At 35.9% G+C, this 15,574-nt stretch overlaps 1 long non-coding RNA gene across 2 annotated transcripts; it reads left to right on the top strand.

Moving 5' to 3' along the window:
* Window positions 1-837: 837 nt before the first annotated feature.
* LOC125182324 (uncharacterized) lies at window positions 838-12,349 on the top strand. 2 transcript variants are annotated; one of them, XR_007161814.2, is made up of 3 exons: window positions 838-1,048; window positions 3,255-3,323; window positions 11,610-12,349. It is a non-coding gene; the product is annotated as an uncharacterized lncRNA (long non-coding RNA). The 2 variants fall into 2 exon arrangements; XR_007161813.2 differs by having other exon boundaries at window positions 3,255-3,329.
* The last annotated feature ends 3,225 nt before the right edge of the window (window positions 12,350-15,574 follow it).

Below are 15,574 nucleotides of genomic sequence, written 5' to 3'. Positions count from 1 at the left end.
CTCACAATACATTCCACCACAAGCAGCCTGGCCTTCACTCTGTAATTTCATATCCATTTATATATCTCCATATATTTGTATTATTAAAACTCTACCCGTTCCTAAAGTTGCTGATATCTGAAGAGCTAATCCTCAGTTTGTATCCAACCTGTTTATCTGCTTTCATGTGCCATATATATGACTTTACACTTGCTGGTATTTAACATTATGTCAGATGCAATTTTTCACAGTCATGTACTTTGCAAGCTTCCCTTTTTTTCCCCTGATTTTGCCCAGTGAATGTGCAAATCTCTTGGTAATACTTCTGTTTTCTTTGCACTTAGTTTGCTGTTTCTGGATTAGCACGTTTTCTCATGTGTGCAGGCAACTCCAACATGAAATTTGTTGCCTATTGCACACTTACACAGGGCTGCCAAAGGTCTCGGACAGGTCACTTGCTCTGGGACCTGGCAATACAAGAGACAGGTGCCTGGGGCACTGGTATTCCTCACACCTTTTCTCCCACTTCTCCCAGCCTATTTTGACAGTTTCCAGGTTCTGCCAGTCGATTTCCTTATTGGAAAATGGAAAACATTGTGAAGAGGCTGCAGGCAGGCAAATACTTTGTTTGATCAGAGAAAAGCAGTCTTTGATATATGGTTATCGTTCGTGGATTTCACATGTTTACGGAAACATTTGCACACACACATACATACTAGCAATATGATTTATGCAAGTTAACTCCTCTGTCTCCTCTTTTCTTTCAAGTGCACATTTTATACGGTATTTTCTACAGGCATGAACTGGTAATCAGACACCAGCTAAGCCAGGGCTTGTCACCATATCTGGCAGTGCTTCCCTCTGCCTGCCCTCCGCCAGCACCCAGCGCCGCAGCACGCGGGTGCCAGCCAAGGAAGGCAGATTCCCAAGCATCGCGCTGCTCTCGCTGGGGCTCCTCTGCTTCACATCACCGCCCAGCTGCAGCACAGCACAGACCTGTTCTGCCTAGGACCAAACCAGCTGCATCGGGTACCACTCCTACTCAAAGCAGAAAGCCTCCTTGTATATGGTAACTTTTCTTTTTCTTCTTCTTCCAACTGTGTGCTTTTATGCTCTCTGCGAAATGACAAAAACTTCCAAGGCATTCCCTCGTCAAACAAATGCCAGTTTCTTCCACCTTGATCAGCCTTTTCCTTGTGTGTAGATTATGGTTCACGTTAAAATTGAACAGCAATACCTTATGACATTCACAGCACTGTGTGCCAAAAGGAAAAGAAATTTACCTTAACCTGTCCTTTATCATTCTGTGCAGACTCCATGCTGGTTCGTTGGATGTTTTGGATTCTCTGACTGATTTCCTTTGGAAAATCACTGACCGTGATTTTTTAGACACCTGTTATTTTTCACTGTATCTTTGTAAATAAGTGGGCCTTTTTTACACTAAAATATGCTAGCTTGGTTAAAGAGCTTTTTTTCCCATTTTTCCACAAATACTGTTCTGTTGAAAATGGAGTCCTAGGGCACTGGTTCTCTGCTTGTCTTTGTAAATTGACTATGCTTTTTGTTGTTGATGTTGTTGCATGCCCTCCCTCTTCCCTCTGTCTTCTTCATATTTCTATGGCTAGAAGACAAAACTGAGCTGGTTATTGAGACTGTATCATTTATTTGTGTTCTTTAAGCAGGCTGCAGCAGAGCCAGAAGATAATGGGCACCTCATTTATTCAGGCTTTGAATGATCATATTTAATTCCCAGTGACAGCTGTCTTCACTGCATTAGCATTGCAAATCAGCTCTGTTTTGTAATGGCCTTCTATTGAACATGATTCAATTATGTGTGGTCCATAGTGAGGCAGGATACGGTCTTAGTATCTATAGCAATATTTCTGCAAGCTGCTGCTCTTTACACTGCTCACATTTAAGCTGTCTGTTTACCACAATGCTTTCCTTGAACTACACTGAACTCTCTTCATTTTGCAGCTAAATAAAGAAGAATGAATATAATTCGTAAAAGCAGTTATCTGGTCAGACATATTACATACCCCATCTTCTTTACACATGCCCGGAATCAGGAAACACTTGTTAAAATAATTGTTATTATACTTAAATCATTTATATTACAAAAGTCATTAAAGTGGATTTAAATGATTATAGTGTTAAATGGTACTAAGTACTAAAGCTCAAAGCTGGTTTGAAGAAAGATTATAATAATATTCCAAACAAGTAAATTTTCTTTTAATGTCAGAGCTTCCCAGGAAAAGGGCAGCAAGGCTTAACACCTATAAAGTAAGCTAAAAAACACAAAATTTTGAAAACACAATTTCAAAAGGTTTGAAAAGTCCTATCTAATTTACTGTGAAATGGCTAAATCCTGTGCACCATAAATTCCAGTCCTTCTGCATCTGGGGCTGACGTGCAGATTACTTTTCAGACTAAGCTGCTGAGGGTCTGGATCACATCACAGTAGCTTAATAGGTCTGTCTACTTGGTATAATATAAAAAACCTTTCTAAATTCTGATTCCACTTGTAAGGCAAGTCCTCCTATTGTGTCAGGCAGCCTCAAAAAGACAAGCTTCCTCTGTACAGATCCTGCAAAAACATGCTTATGTCGGTGCAAGGCAAAGCACAAACCTTACCCTCTTCTTCAGGATTTCCACTCCTGTGATCTGTAAAATATTCCACGCTTGCAGAAATCTCATTATACACAACGCCACTGTCCCCAGCCTCAGGGCTCTTCTAGCACCCGTCATCTTACTGATGAAGTGCACGTACGGCAGAAATATCTTACTTGTTCCACACACTAGAGTGCTGGACCATCATTCCAAAGTATCTTGTCAAACAATGCAAGGGAAGGTTTGTTAGTCATACACTACTTGGAATTGTTTAAAGATCCCCTCTAGCTAACAGTGATAGAGCAGTTACGGTGTACCTCCTGCGGGACCCCTGGTCTGAGGCTGGACCTGGGCTGGAAGGTCACAGACACTCTTGTAAGATGCCATTCCCTCAAATGCTGCTGCACTGGACACTGCTGTGCATTTACAACTTTCTTCCAACATGATGACCTCCAGATAAAGAGGCACTCTTCCGTCACAAAAGTAACACTTCAGCTCCTCTGCTTATGCACTGCCTCCCTGAGAGAGAAAAATGACATAGAGGTGTAGAAGCAAATATGCAACTCATTTTGACTGTTGAGAACCCAGAAGAGAAGAAAACTTAAGAGGACTGCTGTGTATTTTAAGTTTTGATCTTAAATTCCTTTTCTATTTTTTCCCTACAGAACAGCCCATCAGAAACGTCTGCTAACTTCCAAGTCTGAACAAGAGGGCAGCTCAGCAAGGAACAACTTGTATGGGTATTTCTAACCTTTTCCTCAAGCCTGACTCTCTTGAGAACACAATCTGAAACTGATATCTGTCTTTTCTGACCATTTTCTGATCCATTTTTTTCTTTTTTAAACCTGCATTCACACCTTTCCCTCTCCACTGTTCCCTATGACATATTCAATTTTCTTTTCTGCCAAGATTCTGGACACTGCCATTTCTTGATTATGTTCTTAACTTAGTTTATGAGGTTATACTACATTTTGGAAAACATAGAACTTATATGAAAATAATGACCACTTCATCACTCGTATAGGTGATACACATTTTTTAAAATAAGACCCATCTGTTTTTAATGGCTGTTTATTTTACATACCTCAAGTTGTACATTCACCTACCTGGGAAACACACTGAATTTACAGAAGCAGTAACTTTAGCAGGGTCTCAGGCCCCAGTCCTCAGAAGTATTTATGGATCCAGTGCCCATCAGCTTAGGTGCTAGATGAAAAATTCAGCTATATATTTTAAAGAAAGGAGGTGCCAATATTTCAAAAATTAATGTTAAATTGTATTTAAAATCTACTCTGCTCAGACCTCCAGAAAAGGAAGATCTCTTTTTTTTTCTTTTCTTCTAATTTGCTTGAACCTTTCTGCTGATTAAAAGCAGTCTACAAAAGGAATGAAATACTTGATAATGGAATAAACCAGTCTCCATCACATTAAGAGTTGCATTCTCTACACTCTTCACAGACAATCAGAGATTTTAAAAAAAAAATGTTAAAAGGGAGTTGTTCAGTTCTCTTTCATATCATTTCCCTTACTTTCTGTAATAACACCTGTAAAGGTTTAAAGTAAAATTAGATTTCTTAACAGAAACTAATTTTACCAGGGATAAAACTTTCCTTGTGGACGAGTAATGGAACCAGGAAAAAGAGCAAAAAGAAAGCCTGCACCACAAGCTCTACAGGGAAGAACAGAGCAAAAGAGTTTGGCAAATAGATTAGAGGAGAAACAAGATCTTAACTGTACCTTTTAATTTCTTTCTTCCACTGAAAAATAAATGAAGGAAATATTTATTCCATTAAATGTGAATATCCAGGATTTCCAGTAGTAAACAATTCCACTATGGCACACATTAAGAACACTTGTACATACTAGAGTATCTTCCTTTTTCATCATAGTCTTTCACCTCAGAAGCATTGCACTGTGACTGAAACGGAAAAACAAGTACAACGTCTACACTGTGGCAGAGGCTGGTTGCACTCCTGGTGGAGTATAGTCTCATGCTTTGGCAGCCAGTCCCAAGGCCCATGCTATCTGACACTGCTAGATTGCTCTCAGGTTCATATTTTTAGATGCTGATCTTCATAAAAATATTTTTTGCCTAAGGAAGAAAGGTCTGTGTAACCATAGTATCTCTCTCTCATCTATTTTTCCCCTCCTGTAATCATTATTAACCCAAATCCCTAAGGTATTAGAAGTCCTAAAGCTGCAGAAACCAACCAATATCACCTTTTGTATATGCTTTGCTATTATGTAAGATTGGTCATGTTTACAGTCAATTACAGAGGAAAAAAAATAAAAGGAAATTTCTTTCTATATTGCTTTATGTAATGGATACTAATGAAAACTTCCTCCACCTGTCGTATAATTTGGTGCAATTAATGCAATTTGTTCTGGTAATTGTAAAAAGGTCAGGACCAGAGTTCATGAAATATGAATCACATCCCATTTCAATATTTATCATCCTGTGCTATCCAAAGATACCATTAATATACAAATAACTTCATTGAGAAACAATAAAGATTTCTAGAAAAAAAATAAACCTGTTAGAGAAGCAAGAAAATGGAAAGTAAATCCCATAACACCCTCTCATTCTTCAACTGAACGCAGACATTCTTTAGCATTCACCCACCATAGGCCATCATCTTGTAGCCAGCCTTCCAAAATAACTGCTGATCAACTGATTTGTTGTAGTACTTTGAAGTTTGTGCTGTTGTGTCTGCCCCAGATGTGTTCCAAGTACAAAGGCAATTAATGCAAATAGATCAATGAGGGAAATAAAGCTAACAGTCATCTTGATCTCACATGACTGTGCTAATGCTGCCCCATGTATTAGTCCTAGTTAAGAAGAATATTAATTAATTAATAGATAAAAAATATTAAAAGATAATTATTAAGGTTGTGTCTGCCTAGACCTTTAAGTAGATGAAGAAGCTTGTGTTTGTGGGCTAAATAGAAGTGGGTGTCTTGCAGATAAGATGATAGGTAGGTTGTCAAAAGCCTTAAGAATGAATCCACAGCTTAGGTTTGGTGACGCTAAGTGGACTTTTGTAAAGCAAAGGAAGTAAAGGTAAGGGAAACATAGGAAGAAAGATTCTTGCAGCAATATGAAGAATTGTAAGAAGAACAAAATTAAAACAAAAGACAAAAAAGTTATAGTAACTGAGGCACAAGATAATGCCAACTTCTGCTAGCTGGAAGGAAATACAGAAATGTATTTTAAATATTTGAGATTTGAAATGTTGCAGTGAGAACACATCCCTCTTGGACGTATAAGAGATTTGGTCCAAGATTTTTGTTTGGACAAAATAATCAAATATGCTTTAATAAAGTATATTGCACTGAAACATCAACACTTTAAAAGGCATAATATTATCAATGCCAGTTACTGAGAGCAACAGAGGTGCTATGGGTAAGCTGGAAATAAATGGCTAGTTTTTAAATCAAAAAAGATGTGTTTGGTTTCTTAGATATACAAATCATAGAAGCTTGTTGGTATTTGTTTGGTTGGTTTGGTTTTCTGTTTTGTTTTGTTCTTTTACCAAGAGAAACCACTGTTAAGTAATAAAGTGTAGAGAACAATATTTTATAAAATGAGTTTCTAATAGAGGAATGCAGGTAAACAGTGACAGTTTACATGAGTTAAAAAAACAAGCAGTCAACAATTGCTGATGTAAGAATAGGCAAGTGTTTGTTTATTATTTCCCAATTTCCCCTCTCATTGAGTAATTTAAATGGGAAATGTTTAATATGGGGAATATTGGCTAGTAAACTTGAAGCATACTCCAGTAATCTATAAATAAATGAATTATGTTAAATTATCACAGGTATTAATAAGCCTTCTAAAATCCGTATTCTCTACAAATATATATTTAATTTGATCTTGACTGATCTTCATACAGAGTATTCCCTAAATAACAACTAGGAGCAAAGCCATGTAAAAGATTATAAAATTCTTTCTTCAAAGATAAAAAGGACGCTAGCATTTCCTGGTTTCCCATTCTGTTTTATACACACTTTTTTTTTTTGGTGGAATGCAATTTATTTTCTCTTACATTCCTTTCTTCCATACAGATTCTCTGTACTTGATATATGGTAATTGACGATCACCGTTTTTAAAAGGCCTTTAAGGGCACTATAGGTAGAAAAAAGAGAAGCCAATTCCCTGAGTTCTCTGTGGACAAAGAAGTCAGGTTAGCAAGCTTCTGTTACAAAGGAAGCTCTCCAGCAATTTCAAACGTCTGGTTCAAATTAACAGTTGTCAACTAAATCAAGGAGACTGAAGCTGAGAAGTTAAGCAAGATAAACATGTGAAATTGCTCATGAAGAGCTGAAGCCAATCAAATAACCATTTTATCAAATTCCAGTACAGTTAAATGAATTAAGTATGGTATTATTAATATGGTGAAATGGTCCCCTCACTTTCTAAGACTCTGGTTGTCATTCTCGTGAATGCCATGGCCACTTGGAGCTCAGCAGCAATGCTGGAGATGAAACTCAGAGGTTACTGCTCTGAAAGCAAAGCCCTGAGCTCCACAGCTGGTGAAAAATCTGTACTAACTTGGAGCCCAACAGAACATATGACAAAAATAGGGTTGATTACTTTAAACATTCAAAGATTTTTGAAAGATAATTTATCTTGATTTTAAGATGTCAGGTAATGTGTATCACACCACTTAATCTTCACTGTTAAAAATGATCATTTCAAATTTGTTGGCATTGATTCCATGTCTTTTTCTACAGGCTGTCTTCTATCTGTATCTGTTTCTACCACTTTCTTCTGTCAAATGATCACTCTAGAACACTGTTTCTTAATCTGATCACCATACAGGCAAAACTATTACAAAAAACACTTGGCAACAGACAACTGCATTTGCAGTAGACAACTGCATAGTTACACATGCCCATACTCACAAGCGAAAAAAAAAAAACAACAAACAAACAAAAAAACTAGAATATACTATAATACATTTTTTTAATAAAAACTATTTTGATACTGCCATACACCAAACCACTCTGAAATAAATCAATTATCTTTGGGTTTTTAAAGGTTGGAAACACAATAGAGTACAACTAAGGCATCTAAAACTTAATGACAGTTTACAAGTGTCATGCTTGGTGCAGTTCCGTGCACTGTAATATTGTTCAGTACCACATGAAATCAATAGTTGAGTAAGGAATGCTCCAGATTTTATCTTCAGGAAAAGTCCTCCTTCTTATATAATAGTGCCTTAATACTGGGGTTGGATGTGAAAGGTTGCAAAATATGGGAGATATGTTGGCATGGCTTTATCCAAGACATTCATGCTTTAAATATATTATGACATGCAAGATTAGCTGTATAAACAGCACACATCATGTCTGTTCAGCGTGTTATGGTATTTTAGGATTACTAAAATTGTATACATACGCCCACAAAACCTCTATCAATATAACTATCCTTTCACTTCTCTTCATCAAAAACAAAACAGTTATTTCTGAGCTGGTAGAACAAATGAGTTAAAAAATCAGTGATGTCTTCATCATGAATATTTGTCCATATCAGAATGGAGGCTCCTGGAACAATTACTACGTATCTAGGCAGCAGCACTATAAGTGAATGTGAATTAGCATCACTACAGATTATTCCAATAGTTCCTATTCATCACAAACAACAACAGCTTCAGGAAAACATAGCACTAACACATGCGACCAGACAGGGAATATAACTGAAAGCACATTTTCAAATCAAGAAAGAAGTCTAAAGACTATCAAAAATACTAGTATATAATGAAACCCACAAGACAGTGTTCAAAATTAGAATATTCAATTGAATTCCTTAATAATTTCTGAGAACTGCAGCAGAAAAGCTCTTATATGTGCAATACAAAAGGTTATAAGCAGACAATCCATTCAGACAGTGACCTTGCCAGCCAGTACTGGGGGATAAATAAATAAATAAAACAGTACCATTCCGTGTCACATTCTCCAACACCCTTATTGCTCTACCTCCCAATAGAAATGTCATGCAAATAATAGAGGATAATCCATGTTAAGTTGTGGTCCATACATGAAAAGGTTTTGGAAAACATAATTAGTGTTAACATGAAAAATGTTTTGCACGTTATCTCCACAGTTTTTATTCTAGCAAATGAAAACGAAATAAGCCTGGTCTCTCCCATCCTCCCTCCAGTTATTAGTTATTATGAGTACAACTACATGCAAGTAGTACAACAGCTCTAGATCCTGCATTTATACAAAATTGCTGAACTAGGTTTTACAAATAAACACAAGGAACAAACATGTTGTTTAATATGTTCATTTCGGATTAATCTTTTTTAAAAAGTCAGTCAACTCTGTTTATTTGACAATAATTCTAATAGCAGAACCTATGTTGCCAAGAAAAAGTGAACAAATATTTTCAGAGATTACAATCTGCATACACTTAATGCCATTATCACTTTATCAGTATCATATGCCTGGGGAGGAAGAGGAACCATTATTCACACTTTACTTAAATTAGACTCACCTCACTGGGCTGGTATTTGGCAATCCAGAAAGCAACCTCATTTCTAGAGTCCACAACAAATTTGCAGAGGTAACAGTCAGTAAGAAGATGGATTTATTTTAAAAACTTTTATACCTATATATATATATATAGGTATATATAGGCATACATACCAGTCCCAAATAGTATTATCTACTTTACATACAAAATCATTTAAAATATAGCCAGACTTTACTATCTGCATTTTAACAGTATGAAGAAACAAAGCCTTAGAAGTTTTACTTAAAAATGCAGAATAACAGCAGGAACTGAATCCTATTCTTTTCACCTAATACTTTCTCTCCACTAGCCCATAGACATCAAACCTACACTGATATTGGGTCATCCAAACCACACTCTACAAATTTTCCACTTTGAGTATTCCTACTCTGGCCAAAATGCAGATCCCATATCTATTCTGGTTTCATTGAACTGTCATTCCAGGAGTTTAAGAAGTGAGTTCAGAATATTTCTGCAAATAACTACTTGGTTCAACGAGCTGCAAACATATCAGATGTAATCAAAAAGCAATTGGCAGTGACCACATGCATCAAGCATGCCAGAGTGGATGAGAACTTAAAAGCTAAGATCAAGAGAGTAATTTGGAAATCTAATCCTCACTGATACCTGCATCCAATTTGCATCTCAATTTTTGCCACAAATTCCTCAAAGCACCTAAAATTGGCCACTAAAGCATGTGCAACAGCACCTGAGCCCTACTCAGGGACAAAGTGACAGGGTCCTTGGAGTCTAAGTCCCAAGAGCCAGAATGCTGATATGGTCCTCAAGACTGTGCTGTCTTAAGCTACAGTCTTATGACCTGAAAGGACTATTCAGCCCTTTGCTGTTGTACAATATAGCCAATGCTGGATGCACCTCTACACAGTGGCGTTCCCAGGTCCAGCACCAGAACTACTACTCATACAGCTGGAGCCCTCCTGGACAACTCTTGGAGCCGTGCAGAGCATGGGTGTTTCACATGAAGCTGGGGCTGAGTTTAACATAGCCAAACACCTTACGTTGGAAGCAAGTGATAGCACAAGTCCCAGCTCCCTTAGGAAGTGATAGCACAAGTCCCAGCTCCCTTAGGAAGCTGCACGAGTATCTGGGTGCCCATCAGACAGGGCCGTTCATTCTTAAGCTTTCAAAAATCCAGGCAGTACAGTAGTACCTGTCTATAAATTTTAAATATATAACAGAACACTTGATTCTAGACTGTTCATCTCAACATTTCAGTGGCTGATGTCAATATTAACAGCCAATCTTTCCTTTTTCTGTCATTATTCCCATCTCACAAGTACTAAGGGTATGATTCTGCCTCCAATATTTAGGGCTTTTTTTGCACAATACTCTCAACTCATTCAGCCTTGCAGTCAAAAGAATCTAATTTTCTCTACCCAGAAAGGGGGGAGGAATACCCCTCTAACACTTTGCAGACCTTCCACATGCTGATTCCAGAGTTACGTTTTTGTTCATATTGGGCCTTGACAGAGAAAGGATTATTGTCGCATTAGCTCTGCAGACCTGTGAAGACACCCGCTTTCTCTGACCACACTGTTTTCTGTTCCCACAGAAACCACATATTTAGTGGGGGCAGCCCTTGAAATGAATGGAAGTCTCAGCATTCATACAGTAATAAAGGACTACAACCACCTGGATTACTGTTCTTCTGGTGCTATTTTATAAATACAAAGATATTGAAAATACTGAACCATTCCTTCCTTCCCTGTTTTTGCTTTACTAAAACAAGACTGTAGATAAACTGAATTAACATCTTTTGCTAGATCATGTAGGTACATCTCTCATTTGCCCTTCACCCACACTGTACTTACTGTTTTGAGTCTCAGTCTATGTGTTCTGTTTCATTCCTTATTCAAAGTAACATTTAAAATATTTGTATATTCTTAGATATATGATAAATGCATAAAAGGAACGTTTGATTGAAGGTTTTGATTGGAAGTTACACCAAATTTAATCATGCAACCCCAATGAAAACCTGGTTAGCTTTTATGCTAAGAATAGGCCAGCAGAAAGGATAGCAGAATCAGAGCTTACATATTTAGTATTGAATAAACCCTATTTTCTATGCTGTTTTCCATAAAAACAGACATGCTAGATCAAACTAAAAGATTTTTCTCAGCCAGTGGCCAGAAGCTGATGTTTAGAAAAAAGAACATATGAAAGAGGGAAAGTAGAGTGCTAGTTGCCAGCTATTCCTGTTTAAAATCATCGACCTCTTATTTAATAGCTTTTCATGGTCTTTCCTTTATAGGACTGTTTAATCACTTTGGAACTTTTTTGTAATTTTGGCATCCCATGAAATTGAATTTCAAAATGTAATATTCTTAAGCAGAAAAGGTCTTTCTTATGTTTGTTTTAAACCTGCTGCCTAATAGTTTTCTTGGGTACCCCACAGTGAGTAATCACTCCCTATTCAGTTTCTTTGTGTCATTCATAATTTTATATTCCTCTATCACACCCACCTTTTGTTGTCTCTTTCCAGGATGAAGAGTACGAGTACAATTCTGATACAGAAGCTGCCCCATACCTCCAACCTTCCCCTCTGCTATTCTGCCCTTTCTGGGTCTACATATCCTCCAGCAGTTCCACAAAGCATTCACTGTGTGGCAGTCTCATCAATATATGCAGGGACATAATCAAGCTTTCTGTTTTTTTTTTTTTATTGTTATTATTCTTTTCCTAATACTTCCGAATATTGTTTGTCCCTTGATAGCTGCTGAGAATTGGGATGATGTTTTTAGGGAATTAATCAGAATAGCTCCAAGATCTTCTTTGCTAATTTTGAATCCACCACTGTGAGCTTCATAATTGCAATTGTTTTTTTCCTCAGGAGTATTGCTTTGCATTAATTTCTCACCCAATCATTCAATGCAGTAAAATCCTTCTGCAGCTCTTTACAGAAAGTTTTGGCTATCTTGAGAAATTTTATATCAGTCAAAAATTGTTTCCTAATCTCCACCCTTTTTTTAGAGATGTTAAGATGTTGAATAGTTAAGAATGTTAAGATGTTGAATAGCAGACAGCTCCATTCATTCCCCTACTAAACCTTTTGGAAAATGACCACCTGTCATATTCTTTTTTATTCCCCTTTTCTTTAACATATTACTAATTCAGAAAGAAACTTATATCCACTTATACCCAAAATGGTTATTTTTTATTAATTGTTGTTAAGAAAACTATTAAATATCCAAGTATGTAATGCCAAGTTTTGCTGATTTTTCCCCATTATTACACAATAAAACACTGTCACATACTTGTTCTGGTCTTTTTTTTAAATTTTAGCTAATCTGCTCACTAGAGAATTGAGATACACTAATGAATTTCAGTCTCACACTCTTCAGTTAAGGTTCTTTCAAAAAGATTTTTTCTTTAGTTTAAATCTTTCTTGAGTGGTGCTTTGGTACTTTGTCAGAACTACAGTCAGCCTTCCTCCTTTTGTATTTTAAATTCTGTAATTAGTTGTGTCAATGCTTTTAGCAAGTCAATGTTCAACAACATTTGGGGCTTGTTTCATAACAGTTAAAAATTAATTTTCTATGTTCTCATTTTCTCTATGTTTCTTTTTCTAGGGTTTTCTATGTTCTCATTTGGACAGAAGTTCCAAAATGGAAGTTTTTGCTAATACTTTTAATAGTCTTCTGAAAGCATTTTACCCTTTGAAACACCTCTTTTAACTTCTTTTGAGAAATGTTCATCTGTATGCACTTTCCTGTTTGAAGCTATATTATGATGGGAAGATGGGCATGGAGTTCTTTCTTTCTGCCTTCAGTGATATTGAATTTGAGAAGGCTGTGACCAGTATTGCAGAGCAGATTATCGTTATGATTTTACAGCAGAATTTCAAGAAATAAATAAACTTTATTTTCATTACAAATGTCTAATCATTCATTGCTGGATTAAAATAACTGCCTTAGGAATACACTCACAGGTGTTTGCACTGCATGGCATATAGTTAACATAAAAAATCTGATTTAAATTACTGCCACTAAGTGAGAAACTGGGATAAAATATATGTTGGCCTGGGTTATTTGTGAAATATTATATTATTATGATTACCTTCATCTATTATGTGGACCTTTTCGTTGTTGTTTTAAAATTGATTTAGTTCATTGACCTGACTAAGCCTGCCTTTTTCATGGAAGTGTAGAACCTTTCACCTGGGATAAAGATTAGATACTGCATTTCATCATTCAACAGGAATACATAAAATCTATTTATATTGCAAGGAAAATAGATCCTTTTAATCATTTCAGCAATCCCTATTTTGCAGATTATTCAAATTAAGAAAAAAAAAAAAAAGGAAATAATCCATTGATATTTACATCACTAAGGACGAAAAATAAAATAAATAAATAAATAAATAAAGATAATTGCAGGTTTCTAGTTAAGTAAATATCTTAAAAGAAATTCTTATTAAAACAAGAATTTCTGCATGTTGCTATTGACATGAGTGCCCTCAGAAAATATTTCAAATTTATCTGCAATTTGTTTTCATTCTTTGCATATACTGTGAAAAATACAGTACATTTTTTTTCAGAAACGCCTTTGAATTCCCATTTTTAAGCACATTAAAAGGCAAAATAACTGAAAATGAATTACTAACTTAATTTTTCTTCTGTGTGACATTAATTGTCATATTGGTCTGTCCACAATGATATTCAATGAAAGTTTATTTTTGGTTGATGATTACAAATTTTTATTTATTTTCAATGCTAGACAGTATCGATCTTCTCTTCATTTTACCAGTGACTGTGGCAGACTACAAGGTATTTGAAAACACTGACCCATGCATGAGCACAACAAAATTCAGCTTTTGTAGTCAGTGCAGAACAAAGGCTACAGGTGAAAACCAATTCAAAATCAGTGTTTTGCTTGTTTGTTTTTTAAATAAAAGAAGGTCAGAGGTTAAGAAATATCTATTTTATATAAATACTGACTAGTATTTTTTGACATTTTAAATTACAGAGTTGTTGCAACAATAGTCAATGTCAGCAAATGACTCAGATCTGCACAAACAGAAAGAATCAGTTGTCTTCAGATCACCTGGACCGCAACTAAATTGGCCCAAACATATACAGATAATTCTTTATAATTTCTTTTCTACCTGTTTTGCCACCTACAGCATTTTTTCCCCAGTTCAGTGAGATTCCCCAAAATAAGAACAGAATGGAGACAAGCCATGTTCATTTTACCCAGAGATAAAGTCACTCAGGCTGCCCCCTCAACAGTGAGTGAAAAATAGTTAGTGGGTGGGAGAAGATCTTCACGTTAATAAAAATGTGCTGAATGTTAAAAAATAAAACAAAGAAACAAACATGAGCAGTAAAGCTAATTTTGAACAGAAGTTAGGGGCTCTGTAGCAACAATTTTCAGAATTGTCTCAAATTTAAAGGATAGGAGCTGAATAATGACAGCCCCACAGACAAGAGGAATTTCCCAATTTGTAATTACATGGATTGCAACCAAAATCACCCTTTTATGCACTCCAAACAGGAAAAGCAATATTTTTCTACCAAATACACTTTATATATAATAAGATACGGCACACAAATACCTCATGCAAGAATTCTAAAGAAATCAAATTTAGACAATTTAGAGTATAGGCAAGTATAGATAAATCTATGCACACACAACATTGAAAATCATTTAAACTACATATAAACTACATAACAAATTGCAACAAACTTCTAATAAAAATATTTTCTTTTTACCCTGCTCTTTTCAAAATTAATACATTTTTCTCCTTTCCTCTATATCTGTGTATATTGCCTTGTTTCTCCTTTTTCTGTTAATGTTAGATTTTCTCCCTCTTCCTCCATTTCCATGTGTATTCTTTTACTCACCTACCTGACTTCCCTCTTCTTTCTCTCCCCTCTTTATTTATTGCCCTGTATCTAAATAGCTGGGTGGGACATAGACTCTGCCTAAGCCAATCTCAGCGACTTTATACCCACTGCTTAGAGAGGGTACTCAGGGTATAAATGACTTTTTCCCTGGTACCTCAGTGTCCCTTGTATCAAGGCACAGTCTTGTCAAGGTATGGCCTGAAAATAATGAGGATGGAAATCCTTTTGGCTTAGGGATCTCCATGTCTGTTTGTGGTTTAGAAAAAACAGTAGGTATTTTACTGTACTTTTTATTTTTAATCTGTTTTTGCATTTGTTTTGTTCAACAGCATGTTATTTTAAAAATAAAATAAAATAATGAAATGAAATAAAATAATAAAATAAAATAAAATTAAATTAAAATAAAATAAAATAAAATAAAATAAAATAATAAAAAATAAAAAATAAAATAAATAAATGTGTGTGTCTTTTTTCTCACAGTGATGTTTCTTGTCCCCTCCTCCCATCTCTGCCGTGCATAACAGAGCTGCTTGTCATGCACAAAGCGGGGCCACAAAGGAAGAGTGCAATCCTGCATACTCTTTACAATTTCACCACTGAA

The sequence above is a fragment of the Anser cygnoides genome, chromosome 5 (genome assembly GCF_040182565.1).
Source record: "Anser cygnoides isolate HZ-2024a breed goose chromosome 5, Taihu_goose_T2T_genome, whole genome shotgun sequence".
Classification (NCBI taxonomy): domain Eukaryota; kingdom Metazoa; phylum Chordata; class Aves; order Anseriformes; family Anatidae; genus Anser; species Anser cygnoides.
This window is presented reverse-complemented; position numbering and strand designations above follow the sequence as displayed.